Source organism: Anser brachyrhynchus (genome assembly GCF_964034855.1).
Source record: "Anser brachyrhynchus genome assembly, chromosome: 1".
Taxonomy (NCBI): domain Eukaryota; kingdom Metazoa; phylum Chordata; class Aves; order Anseriformes; family Anatidae; genus Anser; species Anser brachyrhynchus.
The window spans coordinates 165,464,557-165,491,734 of record NC_137694.1 but is presented as its reverse complement, the minus strand read 5'-3'; the positions used below and the strand labels follow the sequence as shown (position 1 = coordinate 165,491,734).

At 38.2% G+C, this 27,178-nt stretch overlaps 1 protein-coding gene and 1 long non-coding RNA gene across 3 annotated transcripts in view; one reads left to right on the top strand and one right to left on the bottom strand.

Annotated features, from left to right (window-relative positions):
• NDFIP2 (Nedd4 family interacting protein 2) overlaps positions 1–20,167 on the top strand; it is a 140,523-nt gene extending 120,356 nt beyond the window's left edge. For both annotated transcript variants that reach the window (XM_080576132.1, XM_080576135.1), the window contains one exon: positions 18,685–20,167. The gene's annotated coding sequence lies outside the window, so the exon portion shown is untranslated. The remainder of the gene's footprint in view (positions 1–18,684) is intronic.
• A 3,641-nt stretch (positions 20,168–23,808) lies between these two features.
• LOC308187816 lies at positions 23,809–26,951 on the bottom strand. The gene is made up of 2 exons (XR_013944943.1): positions 24,451–26,951; positions 23,809–24,268 (listed from the first exon to the last, which is right to left on the bottom strand). It is a non-coding gene; the product is annotated as an uncharacterized lncRNA (long non-coding RNA).
• Positions 26,952–27,178: the final 227 nt, after the last annotated feature.

Genomic DNA, 27,178 nt, shown 5'->3' with positions numbered 1-27,178 from the left:
TTTAGGATCTTCAAGAACTATTTCTTTATAAATATTAAACAATAATTGTACTGGAGTGTTGACAAAATCTGTATTACTCTGTAAGATTCTCTTCTCTCTCTGCAACTGACTTTGGAGCTTGTTTCCCTTCAGATATTGTTCACTTTTGATTTCCCAGAAAAGCCCTTCTTTATTATATTTGTTAATCTATCTATGTAAGAAAAAGGCAAGCACAAGGCCTGAATATTTTGTTTGTTTGGCTGGTTGGTTGACTGGTTTGTTTGTTTGTTTGCTTTTAATAGCCAGGCACTGGAACTCAGATATATCCCTAATATAAAAGGGAAATTTTAAAACTGTGCTAATAAAGGCATCTCAAAAAGCTACCATGAATCAGACTCCTGGCAACACCATAACCCTTTTCTGTCTTTCACCATTTTGCCTAGTAGTGAAGAGGAACTGGGTGATAAAAGGTTTTCAGAAAATTTGCACAGAAAGTGTATGAAGGATAGGAAAACTGCACAGACTGTGGCTGCTTCATCACACTGTTTTGAATGTGGAATAAAGGTGGCAGAGTTAAATCCACTGGAATACCTGAACCACGGGAAGTATAAGCACTGCTCAGTGTTGAACAACATAAAGAAATGCTGACATAAAAGTGAAACATACCCTTGTCCATCCCTCCTCTAAAGCAAGCAACTGGTTTGAGTAAAGCTCAGTCATACCTAGAGCTTTTCCAAATTGGTAAAATGTGTAAGAGCTGTCTGGCAGATGTGGAACAAATCCAACACAAATGCAGGACATACTGGACTGATGGACTGATGGCATGTGCAATGCAGGGGGCAGTGCTTGGGCTTCTGTCTGCTGCTGCTCTCTGGAAGTGTTAGGGGAAGGTGGGTCAGAGCACCTCTCAGGAGGTGGGACAGAACTTCCATCTGGCTGGTGATGCAAGATATAAAGCTTTTGGCCTGGGCCAGGGCAACCAGACATCAAGTCACAAACAAAACTTATCAAAACATACCTAGACAGAGTCTTTCAGCAGAAAGGGGGTAGGTAGGGTGGGTTGTGTGTGTGCAGGGGGACATGTAGAGAAAAAACTATGGAAAGCCCACTATTTGCCTACAGACATGGCATGAAATGGATCTCTTCTTGGTATTCTCAGGCTAAAAAAGTTTTTTTTTTTTTTTTAACATAAGATGCTGTTTTGTTGTTGTTGTTCTGTTTTTATTTTTGTTTTGTTTTGTTTTTGTTAGCTTATAAATGTTAAAATATGATCAAAGCAGCAGTTTGTTCATTAATAATATGGTGTAAAACTGAGCAGCGATTCCTAATTGCAAAATGGGTAGTACTCAGCCTGGCTCTCTGATTGGTTTTTGGGAGCTTGAATGCATGGCCTTATTTCACTGCAAAGCCCTGGCAGACTTTGCGCATTAAAATTCTAAACTGTCTAAGTAGGTGTGAAACTAATTTTGTGTTTATTTTTTAAAAACCACCTATGATCATTTAGGGCCATCCACTTCACTTTGGGAGGCCCTTACCTAGCTGCAGGTGGGCCCTAGGAGACAATAAAGCCCACCTCAGAGAGGATAATTTCTTGGATATCATAACTTGAATATTTATAGCTTCTGGAATCGTTGTAGCTACTTATCCATGTTTCCAGCCACAACTTTTCTTAATAAGAAGGGCTTTGAAAAACTTGCTAAATCTGGACATAAAAGGAAACAGAAGTTTTCCTACTGCAGTGGAATTTTTTAAAAGTCACATAGTAACCTTATTGATGAAACAAGGAAGAAAGCACTTTTCCACCAGACTTTGCAGAGCTTATTTACAAAACACAAGGTTTTTTTCATTAATGTGTAGGCTAGGCAAAGTCATGACGAGGTTTCCTGCAGAGTGAGGACACTTATGTGGCTAGTCATTTCATCAGTGGGTTATCTTATTCCTTTGCTTGTGGTGTTTTAATATGTTTATGAGAGACAAACCTTGGGAAAAAAATAACTTTCAAAGCGAGAGGAAAGAACTCAGAGGCACTTTGGCTTTTTCAAGTTTTATTTAACATGTGAAAATGTGTGCTACATCCTGTTTACACAAGTACAAAAATGTGTGCAAATCACCTTGTACATCTATAACATCTTGACTCACTTTGCTTTGCCTTGCAGTTCACTTAGTCACTTACAGAGACAAGTTCCAAGTTTAAGAAATAAATAAATATAAAAAAAAGGTCAGTGAAATCCAGAGAGCACAGAAATCAGAGTGGCTGGGGCTCACTCTCATACATGTAATGTATGAGAACCAGGTTCCTTCCAATGCTCAAGAGAGGACCAGGTCACCTGTAAGTGGGTCCTCTGCCTATCTGCTAGTCCTGTGTGGGTGATCTGGATATCCCAGGCTACCTCAAAAGGTACAAATATATGAAGTAAAAGAATCACACTTTAAGTATTTGAATCTACAGCTGAATCCTTGCCTCAGTTGTTTTGCATCAGTGCACTGCAGTTTGCTTCTGGTATTTTGTAGTTACTCATCTCTGTAGTATTTCTCTGTGCTGCTGTTCAATGATTTTTGAGAGGTCAGACCGCTGGCTTTGCCAGGCTTCTTGCCACCTGTTAAATGGTTGTGCATAGCTCTGGGAAGACAGAAACTATGGCTTTAATAACATCGTCTCAAATAGACAAATTTGGAGAGCATGTTAACCATTAGCATGTAGTTAGATTAATGCAGAATCACAAACACATCATACATTTACTGCATTGAAGGAGCAATGACTAATAAATAATTTTCTTCTTAGTATTTGTTTATTTCTCAGCCTCAATAGATCTGAAAATGGTCATAGTAATTTCAGTTTGTGAACACAGTATTGTGAACCAATCACATCTCCGTCCTCTGTAGGCATGGTTGGACGAAAAGTACTTTTGCAAATGTGGCCCTTCTTTCTCAGAGATACAAGAAGATACCATCACTGCTGGGGGTGGTGAATTTACCTGATGAATGAGGCTGCAAACCTAATGCTAGTAGGCTATAAATCACCCGGGGAAGTTGTAATGCATTATTACTAATGAGGAGCTAGGAAGTGTTGTCGTTCTGTGGAAGTCTAGGCCTGTGTTTGTGTTATTACTATGTCTGTAAGTGTAGGGACTGAAAGCTAAAGTATTGGTTTTCCACTACGTATTGTCTCTCCAACTCAGGAGTAATGGATGTAAGTGCATAAAAAGAGTGAATCAGCAATGCTATTCTCTGCCCTGTGAGTAAACAATTGCTCTGGAGACTATCTACCATCGGTTGTGCAGCTTCTACCATAAGACACTAAAAACCAAGAAACTGTTCTTTCTGGCCATCAAGACTTCTTTACCCTAAGACAAATCTCACAAACAGTAAACTATGAGACAGATTCTGCTCCTTTGTATCCAGAAGGAGGAGGCCTTAGTTCTTTAATTAAGCAGTCCGAGTCCTTTTTTTTTTTTTTTCTTTTTTTCATGTAGTGTTGGAAAAATAAAATAAAAAGACTGATTGATTATAACAACAATCTGAACACCAGATGTTTTATGAATATATGGCTTCCCCAGCCCACACCCATGTGCATGTAAGAGAAAAAGAAAAACAAAGGACTGTTTATAATTGTCAGAATATTAAAACCTTTGCTTATTCAATGTTCTTTCTTCGCTGGCCTGTTCGTGCAGCCAAAAAATTGATTTATGACACAGACCATTCATTGCTTGAGTTTTGCTTTCCAAACTTGGTAGAAGTATTTCATGGCCATAGTCAGATGTCTTTCTTTATGTAAATTTTGATAATTTTGAGGCTATCTTTAAACCGGTTCCTGAAACCACAGGCTGTAATAACTCATTTGTTTTCATGTGCTCTGCTCAGTCCCATCAAGACAAATTGCTGGATTCAGTGTCCTTTGCCAAAAGAGAGGAACATTCCCTTCTCCTGTTACATAACATTAAGACACTTGAGTGGGAGAGACAGGAACCGAGGCTTACTGACTAGTGGGTATTCTGCAATTTTGGGCCTTTCTTCCACATTTTCGACTATCTTTTCTGGACTGATGTCAGAAATCCAAACACTGCTCTCTACAAAATATGCTAATGTAGTTATTGCCAGTACATCAGCGTTGCCATGAAAGAAAAGCTGTAGACCAAAATTTTCCTGCTTTAACCATACAAACACTTCCGTTTGCTTTTCAGGGACTTTTTGTTTCAATGATGCAAGACTTGGTCCAAGAACATAAAAAAAAAAAAAAAAAGTTTGTAGTACTATACCTTTGTTTCCATTAAAATCTAAGGTTATTTTTCCAGGGCTGTCAAAGGGCAAAATCCATCTTAGGATTTTAACTCCTTTGATTACAAAGTATTTGAAGGTGATTTTTATTTATTTATTTATTTATGGCATTACCAGTTTCACGGGTTTATCATTTCACATCATTTGATAATGCACCAATGCACCCAAACTCCCTTCAGACTTCACATTTTAGACTTCTCTGAAATGAGAAATGACATGACTGCCTTGTTTAAACTTCAAGACATCTAAAAAAGTGCTACACAAACTCCTTTGTTTTTCTGTTTAAAGTGTTTTTCAGTGTTTTTTAAAACCTGTATATTTAAATAGAGTTAACTCCCTTAGCATTTTCCCTAACTCAAATAATTTAAGTTTTGTATGAGTTTACCCTGGTTTCTGAGAGGAATGAGGCTTAGACCAGCACATGGTGAAGTCTATGTCCATATGTCCTGCTCAGGTCTCCTCTGTAATAACTTTTGAACAAATTACTATGTGACAACCTAAACTAACAAGCAGAAGGTCCCAGAAACCCTAATTTCTACACATTTCATGGAAACTGAAGGCTGCAGGGGTAAGAGAGACCCAAATAAGGTCTGCTACCAAGGGAAAAGCCTTTATAATTCAGCTCTGAAGGCAGTGCAGCTGACCAGCACGCACACACTACTAACTAAGGGCAGCACAGCACATGCTGCTGCTTTTCTGACATCTATGGGAGTTGTTTCAGGGTATCACAGAGGGACACATGGGGTGGGAACCCATGAGAACAAAAAACTCACTCATCCCACTGCTCACTGAACAATATCAGCGTATATCTGTATGTATATAGCATAATTAAAAATCTGAATAATTTTTATGCATACTTCTGAGTGCAGTGAGTGTTAATCTGCCCTTGTGTCAAGTTGTTAATGGCCACCTAAGGACCTTGGCATTTTCTTAGGTAGTGTATAACCAGGGAAAGGGAAAAAGGGAAAAGATAGGATGGAGATCACAGGCTATTTCCGTGACTTAAATATTTTGTGTATTAGACTTCCTAGACAGGACTCCAAGTCTTGATCGTTGATCAGCAGTTTCTTTTTCTAGTGCAGATATGGAGGTGAGATTCTGGCAGTACACTTATTCTTACAAAGATAATCAAACAGACTATACAGTTCCTCTTCAGTCTATGAGCGGAAACGTCTGATAATACACAAACATTTATGACTATTGCACTTTAAATAGAAAGCACCGCGATTGTCTTTTACAAACAAAATTTTAGACTCCTTGATATTCCGGTGCTAAAAAAGTATTTTAGGTTATGCTGCAGTGTAGAGAAAATGCAGTGCATTTTTAGCCCTCTTACTAACAGTTTTGATTTCTTGTTGAATTATTTCCCATTGACAGCACCAGGGAATGTTTTCAAAGTATTAATTAACGTTTAATGCTAGACAAAAATACAAGTAATAATGAATCTTTCTCTCTCTCTCTCTCTCTTTTTTTTTTTTTCCCTTGTCTGTATTTTCTTTCCTAACATAGAATCATGGGTTAAAAAAATGTTGTGAACTGAAGTCTGAGTTAACTTTGAGCACATGATGGCAGTGCATATGGTCTTTTTACTCAAAAGTTCTGTATTATACAAATCTCTAGTTATTTATAGTGCTCTGTAATATTGTCAATGAAAATGAGATTTGAAAATTTCAGCAGCTGACATAGGGTAGGTGGTTAGCGTTCACCCAGTTTTTCAATACTTTGCCAAAAGTTACCATCTCTTCTGTTCTTGTTTAAACATTCTTTTAACCTTGTCTCCAACCCAAAGCTTTGCAGTTATCTCGCTTTTTAAGAAAATACATACAATTGTTGTTGGTGGGGATAATAATAAAATAGTAATAATTAAATAAAAAGAATAATATAATAAATTGGGAGCACAGTTCCTCTAGGCTCTCTTTACAGTCTATGAAGACTATATGAAGAGAGCGAGGCACCTGCAAAATGCAACTGAAAGTTTTGATGAGTCAAACCATCTGCTTTCTGCTGAGGAAGGGATTTTGAACTGCCATGACTGTATTGGTGGCACCTCTGTACTGCTGTAGTCCAGTCCCTGAGCTGGGAGTGCACAGCCAGTGCCATCAGATCTCAGCACATCCCTACGCTGGCTCCACACACAAAGGACACAGGATTTTATATTGGGTCTCTGCTTCATCAGGAACTTCTCATGGAGGAGGGGGTATGTGTTCCATGAAAGGATAGGGGAGCAGCTGGGGTCTTGGGAGATTTGGAAGTATGAGATGCTTCCTTTTCTGCATTTAGATTCTTTTGATTTCAGTGGGAACTTCTCATGACACTATTTCTAAAATCTCCACAAAAGCATTACCTGAATCTTCCCTTGAAACCTTCAAAGATATTCAGGTATCAAGAACTCAGTACTTCTAAGAGCTTGTGCCTCATTTTCCCCTGTGTAAAGAAATGGCTTGGAGTTCTGCCATGTGTCATGGGAGCTGAGGTATTGCACCGCAGCCCTCATAGCTGTAGGGAACAAGCACTCTAAATGTACATTACAGCCTGCTTGCACTCTTCAATCCCAGATCAGAAAATCTCTTTTACAAAGAGTTGTATTTCCAGATTTTACACCAAATTTCATCTGAATTTCTACTGAAATATACTAAAATTCTTAAATATTTCCATTCATCCAAGTAAAATGTTGTTCTCAGTAGCTAAATGTGGATTTAGAGAGCCTACATTTATAGCAATGTCTCAAAAACAGGAGTTGCTGAATCGACCATGATCTAAAAATATTATATGGAGCGTTTCAGCTAGTTGTATCAAGACTAGAGTGGACAATGTAACTATGAACAGCTGCGATTTCTTTTTTTTTTTTTTAAGTGAAGAGTGGAAAATACATGAAATATCAGACAGTTTGGCAGTTAAAGCAGACAGAAGACAGCAAGAGGAATCGTGATATAATAAATAAATGAGGGGAAGAAATAATTCTTTCTCTACATTTTCCACACACAGGAACACTTAGATGCAACTGTTTTTTTTTTTTTTTTTTTAAGTGAACCTATATCAAATGCATAAGGAACCTGATAATGACATTAATATTAACAAAAGAGGAAAATTGATAGTTTAAAATATGCATACTGTGATCTCCGATTTATTTTACACAAACCAGACAGTATCAGCCAAAGATAATCCCTGTCACAGAGCAGAGACAGTGTTTCTCATTCAAAAATAGAACTCTGCTATAAATAACCTACTTTATTATAAACTTTATTCTTCTGTGATTAAATTATTTAGCTCCTTATGAGGTACAATAGTGAAGTTCAAAGCCAAAAACACCTTTCGAAGCTGGTCACTTTAGTTAGGATGCAAGTCACTGTTCTCAGTTTCTAACTTAGTAGAATAATGAGAGAATTGTTTTGATTCCATTCATAAAAGGAAAAGAAGAAAAACAGCAATACAATTGGAGAACAATCTTTCTGGGAGCTGGCCCTACCACGCTGTGGTTTTAAGTGCTGCACAATGCAGAGTGGCTGCATCCTTTTCCATTCAGAAGGACACCCAGCGGAGGTGCCCAGCTTTTGTGCTACAACCCAGAGTTCAATGCGACTGGGAGATCCGAGAGCAATTGCGTGAGCAATGCCTGAACGGAGGAGATCTCTATGCCTCCCGCAGAATTTGCACTACCATTTAGTCAAAGGGAAAAAAAAGCCCATAGATCAAAGGGAGAATAGCTTACTCCCTTTTAAACCCAAATTGTAATGGTAAGTGTATTGGCTGGTGGTGAGGGAGAGAGACATGGGGTTCAAATCACTTTCCAGTTATTTCATCAGGTCCTGGATTCAAGTTAGGATTTTCCATTAAGAAACTGAATCCTAATGACAAGTTTTTTGAGAGCAGCCTTCTTTTTCTATCTTACTGAAACTGTTGTACTTGAAATAAATATAGTTTGGGTGAAGAAAATGGCCAGGGGTTTATACTGCAAATAGTTAGGAGAAAAAGGTCATTTTTTATACCAGTCATGGTGGCTCCTATTTCACATGCAAAGCAGAACAGTTTCCACAGAAAAGCTCATGTATTTGCTGGGCTGTTTTTGTGCTCTGGAACATTGAAAGACACATTTTATGTTCACATACTGAATGAGGCAAAGGGAAGATTTGAACATTGGCTTCATATTTTGTGAAAGATTATCCTAACCAGTAAGATATATGCCTCCTCTGGTCTGTGAGTTATTCAAAATCTCCCTCATAAATGTAGCCCGTCTTTATCAGTTTGCTTCAGAAAGACTAGATAAGCCAATTTGCAATTTTTGAATGTTTGCCTAATTTTTTGTGTCAATCCAAATCTGCAAAATCTGATTCACATTGGGGAACCTGTCAGTTGAAACTGTCATATTTATTTATTTATTTTAGAAAATAAATTATTTATTGAAAATAATTCACTTGGCCACTCTATGGTACAGCATTTCTGGTTATGTTATAGGAGAGCTTTGCACTCTCCTCACTGTCTGGGCTCCTTGTTCAGTGCATATTCTGAGGCAGGGTAGGCAGATTAATTCCGTATTAGCCAAAGAGAGGGATCAGAGGGCCAAACACCATGCAATATTAATTTTCCATCTGGATAAGCCCCTGAAGTGAGAGGTGTGAGCAAGCTGGAATTCTCTAACCCTACAGGACAGAAATGTGAAGGGAGAGATTCAGCCAAGGCAGTGGCATAAGCTGCCAAGTCTTCGGACAGGAATAAGAGAGGAATCTGTGGCTGCTAAGTGCTAATCCTCCCAGAGCTACAATTTGCTGATAGCACTGTCAATCACTTTCCTTTTTAGTGCACTAAATTCCCATATGAACTTTTATTTTATTTTATTTTATTATTTTATTTTATTTTATTTTATTTTATTTTATTTATTTATTTATTTCCAATGGGATTTGAATAATTGGAAATTACTTTCTGAGGCTATGGAGAGATTTTCCTGTTGAAGCATTGCAATGTCAAGTCCTGTACAAGTAGCATGTCCTGATAATACTGCATTGCTCTAGTTAACCTTTGTCTAATGCTAAATGAGAACATTGGTTTTGAGGGAACTTGTTCAAAGACGGGAAATTTTAAGTACCAAGGTATGAAAAAATGAGAAAAGTGGTGCAATAAGTATATTTGCAGAGTCTTTTTTCCTCCTGCATTTTAGAGCAGTGCAGAATGTCCAGAAGGAGGAGGAACCATGGAGGTTCTCAGAATTCTGCTTAAAACAAAACAAAGGCCCTGTTTCTTTTCAGAAACCACCTGATCCTCATCTAAACCTGGAAGACTGACATTCTCTTTGTTCTCTGCTTCAATCAATTAAGTATATGTGCACAGCTTTTTTGAATCTGCTTACTGCTTACTTATGACACAAGAAGGATGTTCCAAACTGGTGGTCACTGAATTCTTTTACTTAAATCGAAACATTCTGTAGAAATCTATATTTAACCATCTTTTCTTTCCCCAAGACTGATAATAAGCAGACTCATAAACTAAAGAGGTACAGTATCTCTTTCCAATACAGTGCAAAGAAAGACAGAACCGCATCATATATTTAGGCTAGCTGATAGAGGCCAAATTCAGTCCTCTTTTGCATTCTTTGGGATCATATTGAACTCAATGAGAACCACCTGCATACAGAATTTGACCCCAAAATGAAAGCCTGGCCACAGATTTGATTTGAATTACTTGACTTAGAAGTGAAGTAGGCTTTTTTTTTTTTTTCCTTGGGAACATTTTTTTGTAGTAGTTGTAACAGTAATAAAAAAAGGTGGGACATTTTCCTATGGAATTTGTAAGAAAATATTTAGAAATATTTCTGGAAAGTAGTGATGGCATGCTATACTGTACTGTCCTTTAAAATGCGTCATTTTTCTGTGGTATATCTTAGCCTTTATGTTAAAGGTGACAGGGCTTTTTATTCCAGTTGACTCACAAATTTACCTGAGGTGCAGTCTGCAGGTCAATTGAGTCTCATTCGGAAGCAGAACACTACCTGTCTCTAATTGCTCTAGTGTGAGCAAACCACTGCATCCACCGTACACTGTCGCTAACTTGTTTATAATGTCTTGTTAAATTACAAAACATGGGTTAAAGAATTTGTCTTCTACTTTGTTTACAAGCAAGAAGTTAAAAATTATAATCCTTTAATAATATTAGTCCAAAAAAAAAAAATCCCACTGGTGTTTCTATTTGCCCTGATACAGATACAAGGACAACTGGAAAATTTGGTCTAACATTTTTTAACTTTTCCTTATCAATTGACTATGGCATGAGCATTCTGTTATTTAATGTACACCTGCCTATGTGCCTGTCAATGAAGCAACATGGCATCAGAGGTCAGAAAATCCCCATTCCACTTTCCATCTAAATAATAGTCCAATGGTGGCAGCAACGTCTATTTGTTAGAAGCTAAAAGAAGTACCCTTGAAATATTTCAAATACTCTCATATATACTTGAAAGTGAAACATTCATTTAATAAAAGTGTAATCTTGAACAATGGAAAGTGCGAGTGATTAAAACATGTACACTAATCTTTTGAAATACAGTTTCTCCCTCCTTCTGTTTCTTTGTCCCCTTTGTAAACAGAAAAACATGAGAGAATTGTACAGGCAGCTCAAAGATATGTACTTAAAATCAAGTGACTGGATGCCAATGGTATTTTCAAGGACATGGGAGACATTGATTTAAACCAAGAACTGAAACCACTAGAATATGTTCTTAGGCATATTCTCACTCCCTTTCTTCCCTTCTGTTCCTTCCATTCCTCCGCTTCTCAAAAAAAAAAAAAAAAAAAAAAAAAGTGTTTGATTAAATAGAAGAGCTCTCTTGCTTCTTGAATAGTTACTTATTTGGGGCCAGATCTGATACCTTTTCTTAGACCGAGTAGTACCCTCTTCCACAAGAGTCCTTAAGATTGCAATAGCACTAATGGCAGCATAAGGTTTCCTTCAAAGTAACAGTACTCTGGCTATTAAAACACATGCCTTCTATAAAGTCACCTATACAAGATGTTCCCATTATGCATAGCAAGTTTATAATTATCAGAGGTAGTGTGAACATCAAAAGCAGTGTGGTTGCTATAAAAATGCCATAGCATTTGAATAGTCAGACTGTACGGAAGCCTGTATCCAAACTGATACTGGTACCAAAGGGAGCTTCCTTTGGGACATACCAGAAGCAATGCAACTTGTCTGGTCCAAGCTTCAGTATGGCTTAGCCATGTAAGCAACAGCCAGAAGACAACCCCCTCCAGGAATTTGGCTACTTGGACTCAGAGCCAGCATAGAGACAATTTAGATGCCCAGCCATGTGGTGCCTTAGCAAGATTGCTCCTCATTCATTTGGGAGTTGCTTTTAAGATCCATCTTTTTCTCTTGGTGTCTGCCAGGTCTACTCTGGAGCTGTACCTGTACCTGGTCTTGTATCTCCCTGATTTGGACCTTCATGCTGACCCACTGACTTGTCTGTGTGGTTTGGCCTTGCACTTGGTTAACTGCTATGGTTTTGCAGACTGGCTTCAGTAGTCTTGACTTTGCTACTGGCTTCAGCAGTAGCCACATCACATCTGACCTACAAGTTTTTATTGCCTTCCTAACAAAGAGAAAAAAAAAAAAAAGATGCTTGTGGTACACTTGTCCTATCTTATTTAGTCATTTTACGTGGGAAAAAAAAAAAAGTATGTGTATATATATATATGTATACATTCTGGAAGAGTCTCTTGGGGTCCAATTACTCTCCTAAGACAAGACAACATTAGTGTAACCATCACTGTGCCATCTCTGAGTTAACAATGTTCTTTTCAGAGGAAAGTCTAATTTCTAAATCTAAAGGTGGTATTGTATATCTCATTTGGTTGGTCTCTACATCATCTCTTTTGGGGTTATTACATTTGGTGACCTGATGGTTTCCCACCTGAGATATACATTAAAAGAGCAGTAACTCAGAATTTTCAAAAGTAGATTTGAAAGGTTAGTTCATAGCAAGAACCAGCCTGATCCTGGAAGTTTTTTTCAGACTGTAACAACTCCCATATACTTGAACTATAGGCAGCTTTTTTCCTTAACAACCATTACCTATCAAGCTGTGTTTCATTTTAAGCCCTTGTCTTGGAGATTGCAGGTTTCTGTTCCAAACAGTCTCTTCTTTGTTTCCATTCTTCTGGAATGTGAACATGAATCCTAAAATCCCCAACTGGCTACAAATACGTCCAAAATTCAGCTACTGGAGTGTTGTGATGTGTCGTGTTTTTTTGTTGTTTTTTTTTTTTTTTTCTTAATATTCATATCCAGCATGTGGGTAGAATTTTGTTTTCTAAAAGTGCTGTGTACAAATTAATGAGTTGGTCTAAATTAGCAGAGAAAATAGTTGGCAGAATTGCCTGCCTCTTGTTGGCCTGGCTGGGAGCACATGAATGCTCTCAAGCCTGCATCTCCCACATGGCATCCCATTGCTGTGCCCACTTGAGTCAAAGGACAAGAAGCAAGTACTCCTTTGAAGTACTACATTAAACAAGAGATAAGGAATAGTAAACTTAACTGAAGCCTAACTGATGTCAAACAATTCTGTCTTCTCATGCACAATAAGCAATTGCCGAAACTGTCTTTCAACCTGTGTAATGTAATCATGACAGCAATCAACCAAGCCCAGTCTCTTTTTTTCCTCTTCCCATGTTATTCTTTTACTTCAGCAGATCTTTCCTATAAAGCTGAGTGATAAGACTTTGCAATTCCATCCATGTTTCAGAAAAAACAGTGCACAAGGTAATGACAGGTTTCGTCACCGTAGTGGTGGCTGTAAACAGTTCCCAAGCTTCCTGTTCCTGAATGATATTGTAGTGGCTTCCTGCAATTACACAATATATTGTCATGCAGATTAGCTGTGGGTCACTGCATGGGGATAGGAAACATCAGAGGTTTCTGTTGAACCTGTCAGGTTGGCAGATCTAACATAATGTTGGGATCACCTGCAGCATTCCACTCTGCAATCCACACAGTTTATTGCAGGATCTCTCTGAGAAGGAGGTGTAAAATGAGTTGCTTTGTTTCACTACCTAAGGAAATGCCCCAAATACCTGTTTTAGGAATGGGCATTCAGAGTCTAATTCCTGGAGGAGAGATGAGGACTGTAGGTTTATAGGGATATAGAAGTGTCTCTTAGAAAGGCAGTAGAGTTAGAGATCTTCACAGCCCTGGTTTGTATTCCTCTGAAAAAGGGATATAACAAACATGCAAATATAACTACTATTCATGGGAATTAAAGGAAGACAGTGAATGTGTGTTTTTTTTCCTGAAAGTGCCAGGGACAAATCTGTGGAAGAGATTCGTCCTTGTGTTCAGGAGATGGCGTTTAACAGTGATCTTGTTATGCATCTAGGGTTAGGGGAAATATTGAATAAACCTCTAAGATCTGAGGAGGAGACAGAAGAGATGACCTATAAAGCTAAGTTTAGAAAGAGGAAGCTGAGAAAAGAGTCAGGGCTAACATAATCAAGGAAGGAACCTGCCACAGGTGTCTATGATTTAGCAAATCTCACACTTTTAATGTAAAGGACAATATATTTGGACTACATACCACATGCTGATATCATAATATAAGCTATGTATAAGCAAAAGAGCAAATGGAGATTGTATTTAATAAGGCAAAAAAAAATAATGATTAAGGGATTTTATTACAAAACTAGGCTTAGGAATTAATCAAAGAAATTATAATGGGAGGAACAACCATGTCATGAGCCTGGTCAGACAGCACAGTGGTGTTCCATGGGAAGATAAGACAGTGTTTCTCGGGTCTCTGAAAGCTTCACTCCCACCCCCAAATGTTTTCTTATGTATGCAACCCATTAAACTCTATAGCCAATGTGTTTCCAAAGGACATTAGCCACCTTTTGAGATGTTCTTTTCAGAAAACCACAAAAATGATTTCTTCTTTTTAGTGAGGTCATCTCTAAGGTGAATTTACACTTTCTCTGTGTTTGCAATGGACAAACTAGTTTTCTATGACAATAATAGCAATTATCTCTATTAACCTTTTCCCTGTTTTTCAGGGCTACTATGTGTTAAAATTTTGACAGCATTCTGAACACCTAAAAAACAGCTAGAATGGCAGCAGAAAACTGGACAGGTCTGGAAATGTTTTGGCTTCATTTTCTGCTCCTTTCATTTAAATCTCCTGATGAAGGCAGGAGCTCTGTAACATGCATCCTAGAAAGCTCACTGCTTCCCAGTCTGTGGTGCTACTATGATAACAGTAGAAAACATATATTGTATATTCCTGTTTTGTTTTAAGCACCCAGTAAAGACACTGATCTGAACCACCCTCCCTCCCCCCCCCTTTTCTTTTTCCTTTCTTTATCTTTTCTTTTCGGTTGAGTAAACAGCAGTTTTTTTTTATTTTATATATTTTTTAAATTATCTGTACTCTCATTCAACAGATGTCTGTCCCTCCTTTCTGTGTCCCCACCATTGCAATTATTTTCTTGAAGACATATGGGGAGGAGCACAGGCCAGACATTCACTGAATTGACTCACTTATTAATCATTCATTATCTTTTGTAAGAAAGAATGAATTTACTGGCTTCTGCCTGAACAAGAGTTTTCTGAGCAGATTCTACAAGTCAGCATTTTCTGAAGCTGAAAAGAGCCCGGAGATGAGAAAAGCACTGTCTCCCTCCGTTAACAGCGCTTCCCCCCTAATCTGCTGCATATTCCGAGTAGCCGGAGTAGCCAAGATGTGGCTTGTGTCTTGGCACAAGCTTTGTGCATGCAGAACATTTTAACTTCTGTCATGGTAGAGGACTGTGTTCTAACAAGCTGGTTGAAGCTTATGCTTCAGCTTGTCATGGTATGTTTATTTAAAGGCTTAACAGCTTGCCATGGTTTCACTTGATGTTATTGTTAATAGGAAGTGTTTTGTTTTGACTCTTTTTCCTTCCTGACTTAGGGTCCCTCTTGCATCATGGTTATCCCCAGACATCTCAATGCACCTTCCTTCGGCCTCTCTCTACATGCTCTGCAGACACATTCGTAGCACCATGATGAGAACTACTAAAATCAAACAGTAACGGCATATCCCAAGGCCAAAATGATCACAACCTGAATCGAAGTAGAGCCAGCAAGATTTGAAGTCTTCTGTCCGGGGGAATTTTTCACCTATCAAAATATCCTTTAAACCTCAGTCATATATATATATATATGCTTAAAGTTTATATATATATATATGTATATAATCCCTTTGAAACAAACTCTCGTGGTAACTGTTCGAGAAGTATTATGGAGAGGTTTCATTTGTTATTTTAATTACAATAATGTGATATATGATTATATCAAGATGAAAGATTTTACAAAAAATATAAATTAATTGTATAAATTTATGGAAAAACAAGCAAACAAACAAAAATTTACATTTCATTAGAATTACATTTTAGAATAGAAGAATATGCCTGAACCAAAATCTGCTAAACTGCATGTCACAGCTCCTCTTGACCGCACTGCATTCTGGGTCAGGGCCTGCGTGCCTCAGTTTCCCCCAAAGAAGGCCATTCTGCAGGTAGCTGGTTGGTGTAACTAAATTCTGAAAACAAGTACAGTAGCTGCAGTCGGCTGATGAATATAGCTAAACTGCTGTTCTCTAAACAGTCAAATAGCTAAATATCACTTAAGTGTCTTGGCTTAAATTACCTTGGAACAAGTTACTGTGAAAGGGAAATGAAAGCATATAAATGAGTCTGAGACACTTGTATTCATTTGCAGAGAAGTGAGGGAAACAATTAAGATAAACCAGAAAATGGCAGGCGTGTTGAGCCATATGGCCCTTTCCTGTTTCTAACACTTCTTTTGTTTAACTTTTCCAAAGCAATTTTGTCACTATTATTACTGTGGTTGTTTCAGTTTTAAACATGTTTTGCTAGCATTCAATCTTTTCCCCAGCTGCCCCTCTGGTACATAAAAAGAGAGACAGAGAGAAGAAAAAAAAAAAAAAGGAGAAAGGAAAAAAAAAAAGGATAAAGGAAAAAAAAAGAGGGAAGAAAAGGGGGGGGAAATTCCAACTCAATTAAAATTAAATGCTGGAAAAGTCTTTAAGATGCTCTTTGGTTCAGAGTACCCTTATAAGTTTGCACTGTTTATTAGTTTCTTATCATTTTTTTTTCTTTGCTTTCTGTCCTTTCTGTCTGTTTTACCCAGCTGTTGGGCACTCCTGTGTCTTGCCATAGCAAAACAGATGCAGAGTGCAGATCACATGGACTGCTCCAATGAATGAAAGCAGCTTTGGTCATTAATCCTGTCTATAGGTTCCTTGGCTTTTTTTTTTTTTAACAATTTTTTTTTTATTTTATTTTATTTTTTTTTCCTTTTCTTCTTTTTAATTCCAGCTTTTAGTCATAGTTTACCAAAAAAAATTAAAAAAAAACTAAGAAACATGTCTAAAAAAAGTGTGAGACAGAGATCAAGCAGGCTGCTGTGAGCTTTGAAGCATAAAAAATAGAGGAAAAAAAGAAGCTTTTATTGTCAGGAAATGGCAAATACCTAGCTCAGTTTAACAATTCTGTCTGGCTGCTAGATAGGGAAGTAATACCTTTGGCAGTACATAAACTCTTGTTTTCTTTCCCTTTGTCTTCCGGTGTAAAACACTGCTGAAAAATTCACCTGTCCGTTGCAAAGTTAAACTACTGGCTTTAACACAGTTGCATGGGAACTTGGGTTTATTAATGAATGCAACATACCCTCTTTGATTTGAAAGCTTTCAGAGTGCTGAAAAGATTCAAAAGGCATCGCTTCCTGCACCAGCGGCATGCCTTTATACATCTCAGTGGTTCACCCCTACCCAGCTGCTATATCTAATTAACAAGCGTTTGGCCATCGCAGCAAACTTCGCAGTGTTGACACTTGAAAGGCCTAGGCAGGCGCTGGCAGGCTATCAGCTATGGCAACAGGAAACTGCCCCGAGACAACACTGAGAAAACAGCAGCTGCAAAAGCCAAAAGCAAAAAAGGGATGGAGAGAGCTAGGTGTTTCCAGGCTGTACTGTTTTCCATATGGACTGTTTGTGCAGCAGAGACATGCCAAAGAGGCGAGGAAAAGAAAAAAGAGGGGAAAAAAAAAAAAAAAAAAAGGTCTAATAAGGAGGTTGATATAAGCTGGGTACACCCTAGGGCATTAAATACTTTTTTGTTACATTTTAATGGCTTCCTAAAGCCTATTTTCATGCAAATAAAAGCCCGCCTGTCTAAGCGTTCACAAAAGCCAGGCCTGGGGCCTGTTGGTAAGCCAGGCTCCCCAAGCCATCCCCTGTCTGTCTGGAGTGACTGTGGCCTGGCTGCCCTCCCCACAAGGACACCATGGCTGTCACCTTCCTTGCAGGAGGTCCGCACTGCAGATGTGCTGGATGCTTAACTCCTGTGACCTCATGCTCTATTTCCTGCATGACTGTGCGTTTTCAGTCCATTAAAGCAGGCCCCACTTCATAATTTTGGCTGGAGGGGCGAGGACCAAGCCCCTGAGCCAACATGGAGCTTCACTATATGAAGAACATCTGCTCTGCTTAGCAAAGTCATCTCTGAAGCAGCCAGAGAAGTCAAGTGCACACCTCTCAAGTGGTAGCCATCCAGACACAGTAAGTGCCTGGCAGGCAAAGACACCTACTGCTCCAAAGACACACACTGGGGAAAAGAATACCATTTTGAGGCATTTTTAATTTTGGCCTGGGCCAAACTCTGTGTGCTACACCAAGCAGAGCTTTCTATCTATCTGTCTGTCTGTCTGTCTATCTATCTATCTACCAATCTATCTATTTATTTCTTCATTACCAACTATATACAAGACAGAGAGGGTGGAGAGTGGGAATTCATCCCATGGAAGCATGTAGGATGAATACTTTTAGCTCTGTAAACTGGGATGGGTGAAACTCACTGGTGATTGATTACGAAGGGATGATGATGCTGTAACTAAACAGTGAAATCTGAACACTGAAACGAGGATTTTCACCTAACCTACTGCATATATTTTATTCCTATTTTAAGTATGTAAAGCAAAAGCAAACCTCAGATGCAGAGTTTGCCCTACCTGTTAATTTGTATTTGCATTGGTGTTCCTGAGGGTAGAATGTGAGCAGGCACCAGGGTAATTAAAACTGCAGAATACTCTCTGCAAACATGTGCAGCAAATCTTCAAATAAGTCAAATTCATATAATGATAATGTAAACAACAGCAACAGAAAGCAAACTGATATTGGCTCAAGACTCACCATCACCTTAAGATTTTCAATGGTCTGGAAAAAACCTCTCAAACAGTTTCTTCAGTAAGGATCCATCATTATTTGTCTGGTGGTTCAAATGTAGCACTAACCATTGTCATGTTTCTTCCCTCATCTTGTTCAGGGGTTTTGCAGCTGTCAGAGGCTTGCAGGTGGATATTTGGATAATCCGAATTTGTATTTTACATTTACAGGCAGAATTTGTATACACCATCACTACTACAGAAAATGGAAACTCTTTTCTCGATCTTCATGTGTGTCAAGCTCTGAGGTTTACAATAAAAGCGGATTTTATAGTATGTCACACATTTCCTGTGCCAAGGAACCACAAGACAGAAAACCTGCAACCTGGGAAGTTCCCCTTCCTCAGACCTGGGTGTAGCATCATCATTGATGGTTTCCAGTATGGCACTTCATGCTTCCAGCTCTCTGATCTGTGGTTTGGCTATGGCGTGACTCAGGTGGTGATTCAGTAGGTGGCAATCTTTCCTCTGTCAATATGGAATTTACGCCCCACTATCTGGATATGCAGCGTTGTTTAGAGTACTATCTCTCCGATGGGATACAAGAACGATGTGGTGACTGGCTACTGTTGTTGAAGATCCCATAACACTTAATTTTTGCATGGATGGAAATAATAACTCTTGGGCGCCAGCCAGGCTTCAGTTTGGAGGAATACATTCTGCTTAAGCTTTCCTTTCCTGTCCTTATGCTGGTTTGTAATCTTACTCTTCCTGACAGCTTCTATCCACATGACAAAAGGCTGCATGCTCCAGCATGGGAGATGATTTCTCTGGATCCAAACAACTTGGGATGATGCTGGTATCCTGAGTTCAGCAGAGAGAAAGCATAGCAGGACTGAAGTTAATCCCCATTATTAGAAGTGTTCACTCACCCTTTGTTCAAAAGTACAGCCACCTAGAGATATTCGAGTACTGGATTCTCACGTGCCATCTGTTGCCAAAAGAGTATGCAAGCAACAGGGTAGGGCAATGCAGGCTTACCATGCAGCTGTTTGTCACAATGCAGGCTGCTTGGAAATATTAGTCACTTTTAAAATAAATACCTTGCTAATAAGAGCTGTATGCTGAAAGAAACACATAAATCTAGTTCTGCTGAGTTTTTCGCTACTATAGATCCAGTAGAAACCACATTATTCTTCTATATTTCTGGTATAAGATGAGGAGCTGATTCTAATATTCAGAAAAGCCTCCCATACTTCAGATGTTTGCTAGTTGAGAAGTGGCACTCCTGGCAATTAAAATGAGCAATGGTTGCTCTGCAGCTGGCATGCCCCTGTAACGGAGCAGTTAGCTTCCATGCTTTCGTGCCAGGAGTATGTAGCCTCAGTGTGTAACTCTTTCTTTTGCTCATTTGTGCAGCTTCATAGGTATTTTTTCCCTCCTGATAGATCCTTTCATGTTTTGGTATGAGTTATCTGTCTGTGCACAGGCACAGCCTCTGCTCTCTTCTACTGCTTGAGGAAAAAATGAAAGACTCACTCTATGACTTGCAAAATGATATCTAGAATACATAGGGGTGATTTATGATTTATTTGTCATTTGTGTCACCCAGGTAAGGAATTACCAATCTGATGAAATAGCAAAGAGAGAATTTGGAGATGTAGTGTTATCTCCTCTGAATGCTACATTAAGACAATAAAACATTTATTGATATCAGTGTTGGTTTTTTTTCACTGTCATGAAAAAACAAACAAACAAACAAACAAAAAAAAACAATTTCCAAGCAAAACATGTTTACAAAAATAAAAAAGTAGTTTCTAAGACTTTACTGAAAAGTACCTATTGTTAATTTTGGGAAGACTATATGACAGAATATAGTCTTTCTTTAGGAATGTAGAAAAAATGTGCTTATCAGTTCTGGTAGACAAAACCAGCTCTCTGACTCATGCATCAGACAGCACTATTTTAAATTTATACATATGAAGACAACTGTATGAGAAAAATTACCAGGAAATGAGAATATCATCGAATGTGACATAGCTGTGACAACTTATAGCTATGTCTGAAAAAGACACTTAAATAAAGCACAAAGCTGTGTTTAAACCTTATTTACAGAGTCAGTTTTTCTGTAACTTGATGTCAGATGTCACTTATTCTATAAAAGCTTATCTTTTTCAGATAATATCACACAATGCATATGTTCTTAAGATCAAATCTGTTATTTTAATGTGACGTACTGCAAGTCTTCACAGTAGAGTATCTTTTTAAAAAACTCATAAAACCTGAAAAGATACATCTGACCTGGCATGTCTTCAGTGAAAATAAAATCATTTTCATTGTATAACTTTGATCCTCATAGTAAAAAAGGAATACTAAAAAATAATATATATTTTTTTGTTTGTGTGTTTATTTAGGAAGGCCAGGAAGGGCATGGAATTTTGAGTGAAAAATTATCACTTTGATATTGTCAGACACACAGAAACATAGACAGTACAAAACCAAAGAGTTACAGGTTCTGGAATGAGATTTCAAATGTGAAATTTTGCTCCAAGGCAACTTTTTCTCTCTGTTTCTTATACTTAGAATACAATGAAACTATAATGGAAATGTTAATTGCAAAAATACCACTGGGTATTTTTAAATGAAATCCTCATCTCACAAATATATTTTAAAGGAAGAAAGTTTTGAAACAGTGACTTGGCCATACAGATTGTTTGGAAGTATTTGGGGTTTCTTTGTGTGAACATCTAAGATTATTTCTGGTAAACAAAACAGCTAGTCACTCATCCACAAAGCACACAAACATTTACACAATTTCCAGTTCATGAAAAGTGCCATGAAAATTAATTATGAGCATATTTATTTGAAATGTTTCGTCATGTTCTGCTTCAGGAAACGATGGCTGATTTGAAATTGAGAAAAGTGCCATAAAATGGGTTTCTTCAGCTTGATCAGGTTCAGTGAAGATTGTAAAGCACTGTAAAAGCCTGGATTCATTCAGTCTTGTGCTTTTGCAAAGCTCCTGTGAATGTTTTGTATCATTGCTGTCAGATGTGATTTTCTCTGCCGCTGCAGATGTGCACAACAGATTTACTGTTACAAGTAATACACAGTAAATTCCTGACATAGAGGCATTTAGGGCCACTGCCAGATGTCTCATTTTAATAATACATTTGTATATCCTAGTGCTAGAGGGACAATTAAGCTGTGAACAATAAAGATAAAATCAGTGGAGGACAGGTATTACCACTTTATTGTTGTAGTCAATCTACGGTGCTCAATAAAATGAATGAATTCAGTTTTGGTTTTGTGTTTTTACAACAGGATTACTATCATCTAGGTCTCATTCAATAAATAGTGGATAGGCACATGTCTTTATTACAACTGTCTGCATAGAAGAAGGTCATCTGTTGCTCCATTTCTTCTCTGACAGCCTGGATGCAGAATTATCTCTGTCAGCTCCAGGATGCATTAGGCAAATGCAGTATCGTTTCCATCCTCAGCAAATTAGTAATGTTGAGAGATCCATTGGCTGAGCACTGCCAGTTTGTTATCTGTGCAATTGCCTGGGAAACATTGCCTGACCTTGTGAAGGGTTTATCTGTTTGCTACAGGTACAGGGAAACTGTATAGGGAGGTTTTAATGCTTACCCTCTTTCTATCTTTTCCTTGGCCAGAGTTCTTGAATTGGTTTTCATTAGCTGACAGAAGTAACAAGGGCTACTTTCAGTACTAAGGGTTCTGAATAAATGCCTCAACCCCAAAGAGAAAGAGAGAGAGAGTACAAGTCTAAAGTGTACCTGCATTTAAAATTAGTGGAATCATGCAGGTACTTACACAGCAAAACACCAGAAAGTCCCTAGTGTTTACTGTAGCATTAAGTGAGTCAAGACCTGACCTTTTCAGAAATTCAATATTGCTTGAATTGAGTGAGAAATTCTGATATTGGTACTTACTGTTCTGTGTTTAGCCCTATGGTGCTAGGATTTTGTGCTTAGATGTTAATATAAAGAGGTGGACAGCTTGTTAACAATCAGAACAGATAAGAAATAAAGGGGTTTCCAAGGTGAATCTTCCCTAAAATCTTGCTGGTTTACATAATGCTCTCTTCTGGCCTTAGATAATCGTCTTACCTCATCTAAAGAGATCATATAATTTCTTCCAGTTAACTCCTACACTGAAACCCACAGCCTGCTTTTAGATTAAGTATATATTCCAGAAATACATTCACTTTTAATTTAAAGGCTTTGAGCAATGAAGGACCTAGCACTTTCCTGCACAGTTTGTGCCAATGGTTACTCACTGCCATGGTGAAAAGAAGAAAAAAGAAAGATATGTCTTGAAGAGTGAAACTGATTGGCTTTGACTCTTAGCCTTCACTTCTCATAATGCCTAAATTAGCAGTTGTGTGGGCCCAAACTCCCCTTGTTCAGGCTTGCAGGAGTCTGAAGAATGGTTAACAAAAGGTAGTGGTAGACAGAAAGCACTCCGGATGGTTGTTTGCAATTGTGGCAATTGTCTGAAATTGTCAATAACAGAATGTGATGTAGCCCCTGTTTCCATTTCCCACTTTCTGGATCACATATGTCATGCCCCTGCTGGGGAAGAAGTGAGCTGGGTGGTGAGCCCCATCGTCCTGCACACCCGTAACTCTGGGCAGCACACTGGGATCAGAGGTGGCTTTGCGCTATGATTGCTTTGGGTAGAAAACGCATGCAGAGGTGAAGTATGGACCCTGGCATCTTCCAGTAGGCCCACCACACTCAGTGATGGGAAACCAGGACGGTTTCTGCCTTCATTTTAAACATTCTCCTTGTGATACAGAGGAGACAGGAAAGACATATAAAAACTATATGCTTAAAAGATTTGTTTCTGAGGCTGCTAGTTGGAGAATCCCTCTCTTTTCAGAGCCATAGTAACATAATTTAGTATACATTATAGCTTCCTACCATAGGGTCTCCCTAAATTCTGCTCTGAAGCAAGCATGCATGAGTACAATCAATCTGGATCACATGCTTTAGTAAATTCAATATACAAGTGTCCCTCTTCAAACTACCCCTCCTTTCCTAGTAAAACTGAGACAGAATGTAGACAGACAGTTTTAAGAATTATCCCCTGAGCCCTGTTAAAGAAACCAGTTCATAGACACTCATGTGTTAACCACATGTGTGTCATTTTGCCAGCAAGTACTTAGAAGCTAATGGCAATGGGGTAATAAAAATAGCTGAAACCATGGAAGGACACTCAAAAATATGCAAAATTTTTGCAAAATAATTCATGAATTAAAAAGCTACTGGGCTATCAACATGATGTATCAGAATAAGAGGAAAAACTGTTAACAGTCCTGCCAAGCCATTATTAGCAATTCTTAGCTTTCTTCAGACACATCTTCCTCCTCCCCCACTTCCATTTTTCCTTGCAAAGAGTGGAATCTGTTTGCCAAGTTGCTTCCCTGATGTCAGCAGTCCAGAACATCTCCCTGACATAAATCAACTTGTTCTGGAGACATCTCCCTTCAGCTGGGTCTGGCAGATTCACAATAAGAAGGGAAGAGACAATGGTAGAGTCAGACAGTCCCCCCAAAAGCACATTAGCTGAGAGCTAATAGCTGATTAGTAAAATCTTCCCATCATTTAAAGATGCATTTTCCTTAGTGATGAAAGCCAGGTCTCCTAGACCTCAAGTCAATGTCTGGTCTTCTAGATCAGTTCCAGGGTAGGTTTACATTGTGATTATCATGGACTTTGCAGTTTGAGTAGGCATATGTACAAGTTAGCTTTTAATGTCAGAGCCTGGACAAGATTCAGCGGTGTAGCTGCAGAAAAAAAAAATAAAAATAAAAAATAAAAAAAAAGAAAGAAATTAGGAATCACACCCAAACTCCCAAATTGAATTCTGTGTTTCTGTTAGGGTCCAGTCAAACTAATGAATCTTGGGTGAAATTGTAGCAAAGCATACACTTCACAGTTGCCCTCTGTGCAGAGATTTCAGCATTACCTTTGGGTTGTAAGGCAAGTAGTGTCACCTTCCTTGGTGCAATACTTTCAAAAGTATGCTGATGTTTTGCTTTGCTTGTCCTCTATAAGACAAAAAGAGTGTCAGTGTGGAATCTGCAGCATGTGAACTATGATTTTCTGATGTCTTCAGAGTGAATTTTTTGCAATTAATTACTGGTGACGACTGCATCCCACCTACTTTAAACCGTGTTGAGAAGCTCTGTGAGCTGTTTTCCATCTTGGTCTGCTGATACATAAACCCAACTTTTTTTTTTTTTTTTTTTTTTATGCTGGGATGCAAGGATATATAATTATAAAAGAAATTGTAAGTAGATGAGTATTTAGGGTGAAATACAGATATTTCAAACAACATTTATAAATAATGAATTTGCATTTTTCATCCCATTTTACTATTAGATTTTGAATTATTTTTAAAAAAGATATCATTATAGAGATACCTTCCTGTAAAATACTTTAGATGTGAACAATGTTCTTTTAAAACAACTGTGACTTTGTGGTCTTGATTAATTTTGCTTGTTTGCTTCAATAATAAGAAATTTATAGTATAAATAACAAATTTTATCTCTACTGTAATTTATTAGAAATCTATTATTGGTGGAAAATATTTTAATGCTCTCTGGTGCATTTGACTAAATATAGCAAGATTAAATTGATGCAATGTATAAAGATGAAACCTGAGTTTAGCAGGATATTTATGTGTATATATATATAAGAAAAAAAGGCTATGCAAGCCATATAAACATCCCTGCTTTCCCCAGAAGAGTCTATATCAATGTCTGACAGAAAACAGTTTCCACAGAATGTTATTATCTTACAACATTACTGTTCCTAAGTCTCGTGATATGTCTTTTTTTTTTTCCCAAAAACTTTCGTTGTCAGAGCAAGGTGATTAAGGAGGAACCTCAGCTTTCATTAAAAATCTTAACATTGGCTGCTGACAGCTTGTACAAATATATTATCTAAATATGTTTGACTTTTGTAGTAACCTGAACCTAAATGTGCATACTGCAGAAGCTGAAACTGCACTTTCTCAGTGTTCAGGTAAATGCATGTCCTCATTTATTTCCAAGGTGTTCTCTGACTGTGTGTCTGTGCTGATAAACAAAAGGGAGACCACAGTCCCCTCAAGCACCGGATCTTTGATTTCCCATATTGCTTACCTACCACATCACTCCCTGACTCCATTTTGGGGTGCCCCAAATAGCTGCTGCTGTGGCAAAGCTGGGAAGTGGCTAAGGATATTTTATGTCAGAGATCATTCTCAAAAAGCACAGTGGAGGTGACTGTACCAGTCTGGACCTGATCTAACCTAAACAGTCCTTCAGCAGCATCCCAACCCTCAAACACCATACAAGCCTTCATGGCATTGGCTAAGGAAGGCAATAAATAAGTTGCCTCTCTGGCAGCTGTGAAACACACCCCATGCTAGTTTAGACACCTGTCACTGGAACAAAACATTAGATGAATAATAAGAACGTCACAGAGCCGAATGGTACTGACAAAGACTCTGGGCTAACTTCTATATAGTGGAGGCAAGGTCAGCCTGCTTAAGGTGCCACTGGACCTGAGCCAGGCAGACTTGGGGTCAGTCCCAGTCTCTAAATTGGATGCTAGACTTTAGAAAATGAAGCTTCTGTGTTTATATGCAAATCTAATTAAAACATTATTTTTCCTTATGCCAATTTCCCCTAGCAGCTAAGGCAGATATCCATTTACCAGATCGTTAACGATTTGTGTGATAATCAGATGTAAGTTGATTTTTACTGTTTGTCCTAAATCCCTGGGGATTAGAGTACCTGGATGCTTTAATGCTGTTGGGGACCACTGAAAATCCCACTGACTAAGCAATGTGTGGTATGTTTGTTCAGTTAATCCTAACAGCTCAAGCTTGTTCCAGTTAATTTTATACCCAGAAAACTGCCTGGACCTTTCAATGTATTCTGACAATTTGTGTGTAAATCATTAGAAATCACTTTAAAATAGAGTTAACATGTTGCCTACCTATAACATAAATCTTGTTCTCTACTAAGTTTCTAAGGGCCTTCCTAGGTGTGTTTCTGCAAAGCACATCTATACAGTTTCTGCAATGTGTCAAACAGCAGAAGGGATAGGGAAGCATAAGAAGCAGTCCTATTCTTTCCTCCATACCATGAAAATGGCTCCAAAATATGATTATTTGTGAGAAGGAAGATTTTTAACAACAATTTATGCATTTATCATTTTAAATTTTGCCTTCTCCATTTCAGGAGGCAATGTTTTTGTATACAGTTTGAACAGAACCACACCTTTACTGGACAGAAAAATCCTAAGGTTTATGGAACATTTCTCTGTTCACTAAAAGATCTAGCAATGCTTGATCTATCCTGTGCAGCAATCATTTATACCTGGGTTTAGCTGGAGTGCATGAAGGATTGATTCTACTGGAACTGGTTGAATTGAGTCTATGTTTAAAACTACCTACATGTACATATAACTGGGCTGGCTGGTTTGAGACCCCAGCTTGCATCTTTAATTGCTCAGTTAGGGCAGTCCTAAGGATCGTTCTTACTGGAAGACTTAAAAATAAAAAGGAAATGCACCTACTGATCATTTTTTCCTCCAAGGCCAGCTTGGAGTTAGGATTGCAGCTATGAAGTGTTTTGACACAGGCTGCTTTGGTCTCTAGGGCCAATAAAGGGTAGACACAGTCCTGCAACAGAAACAGCTTC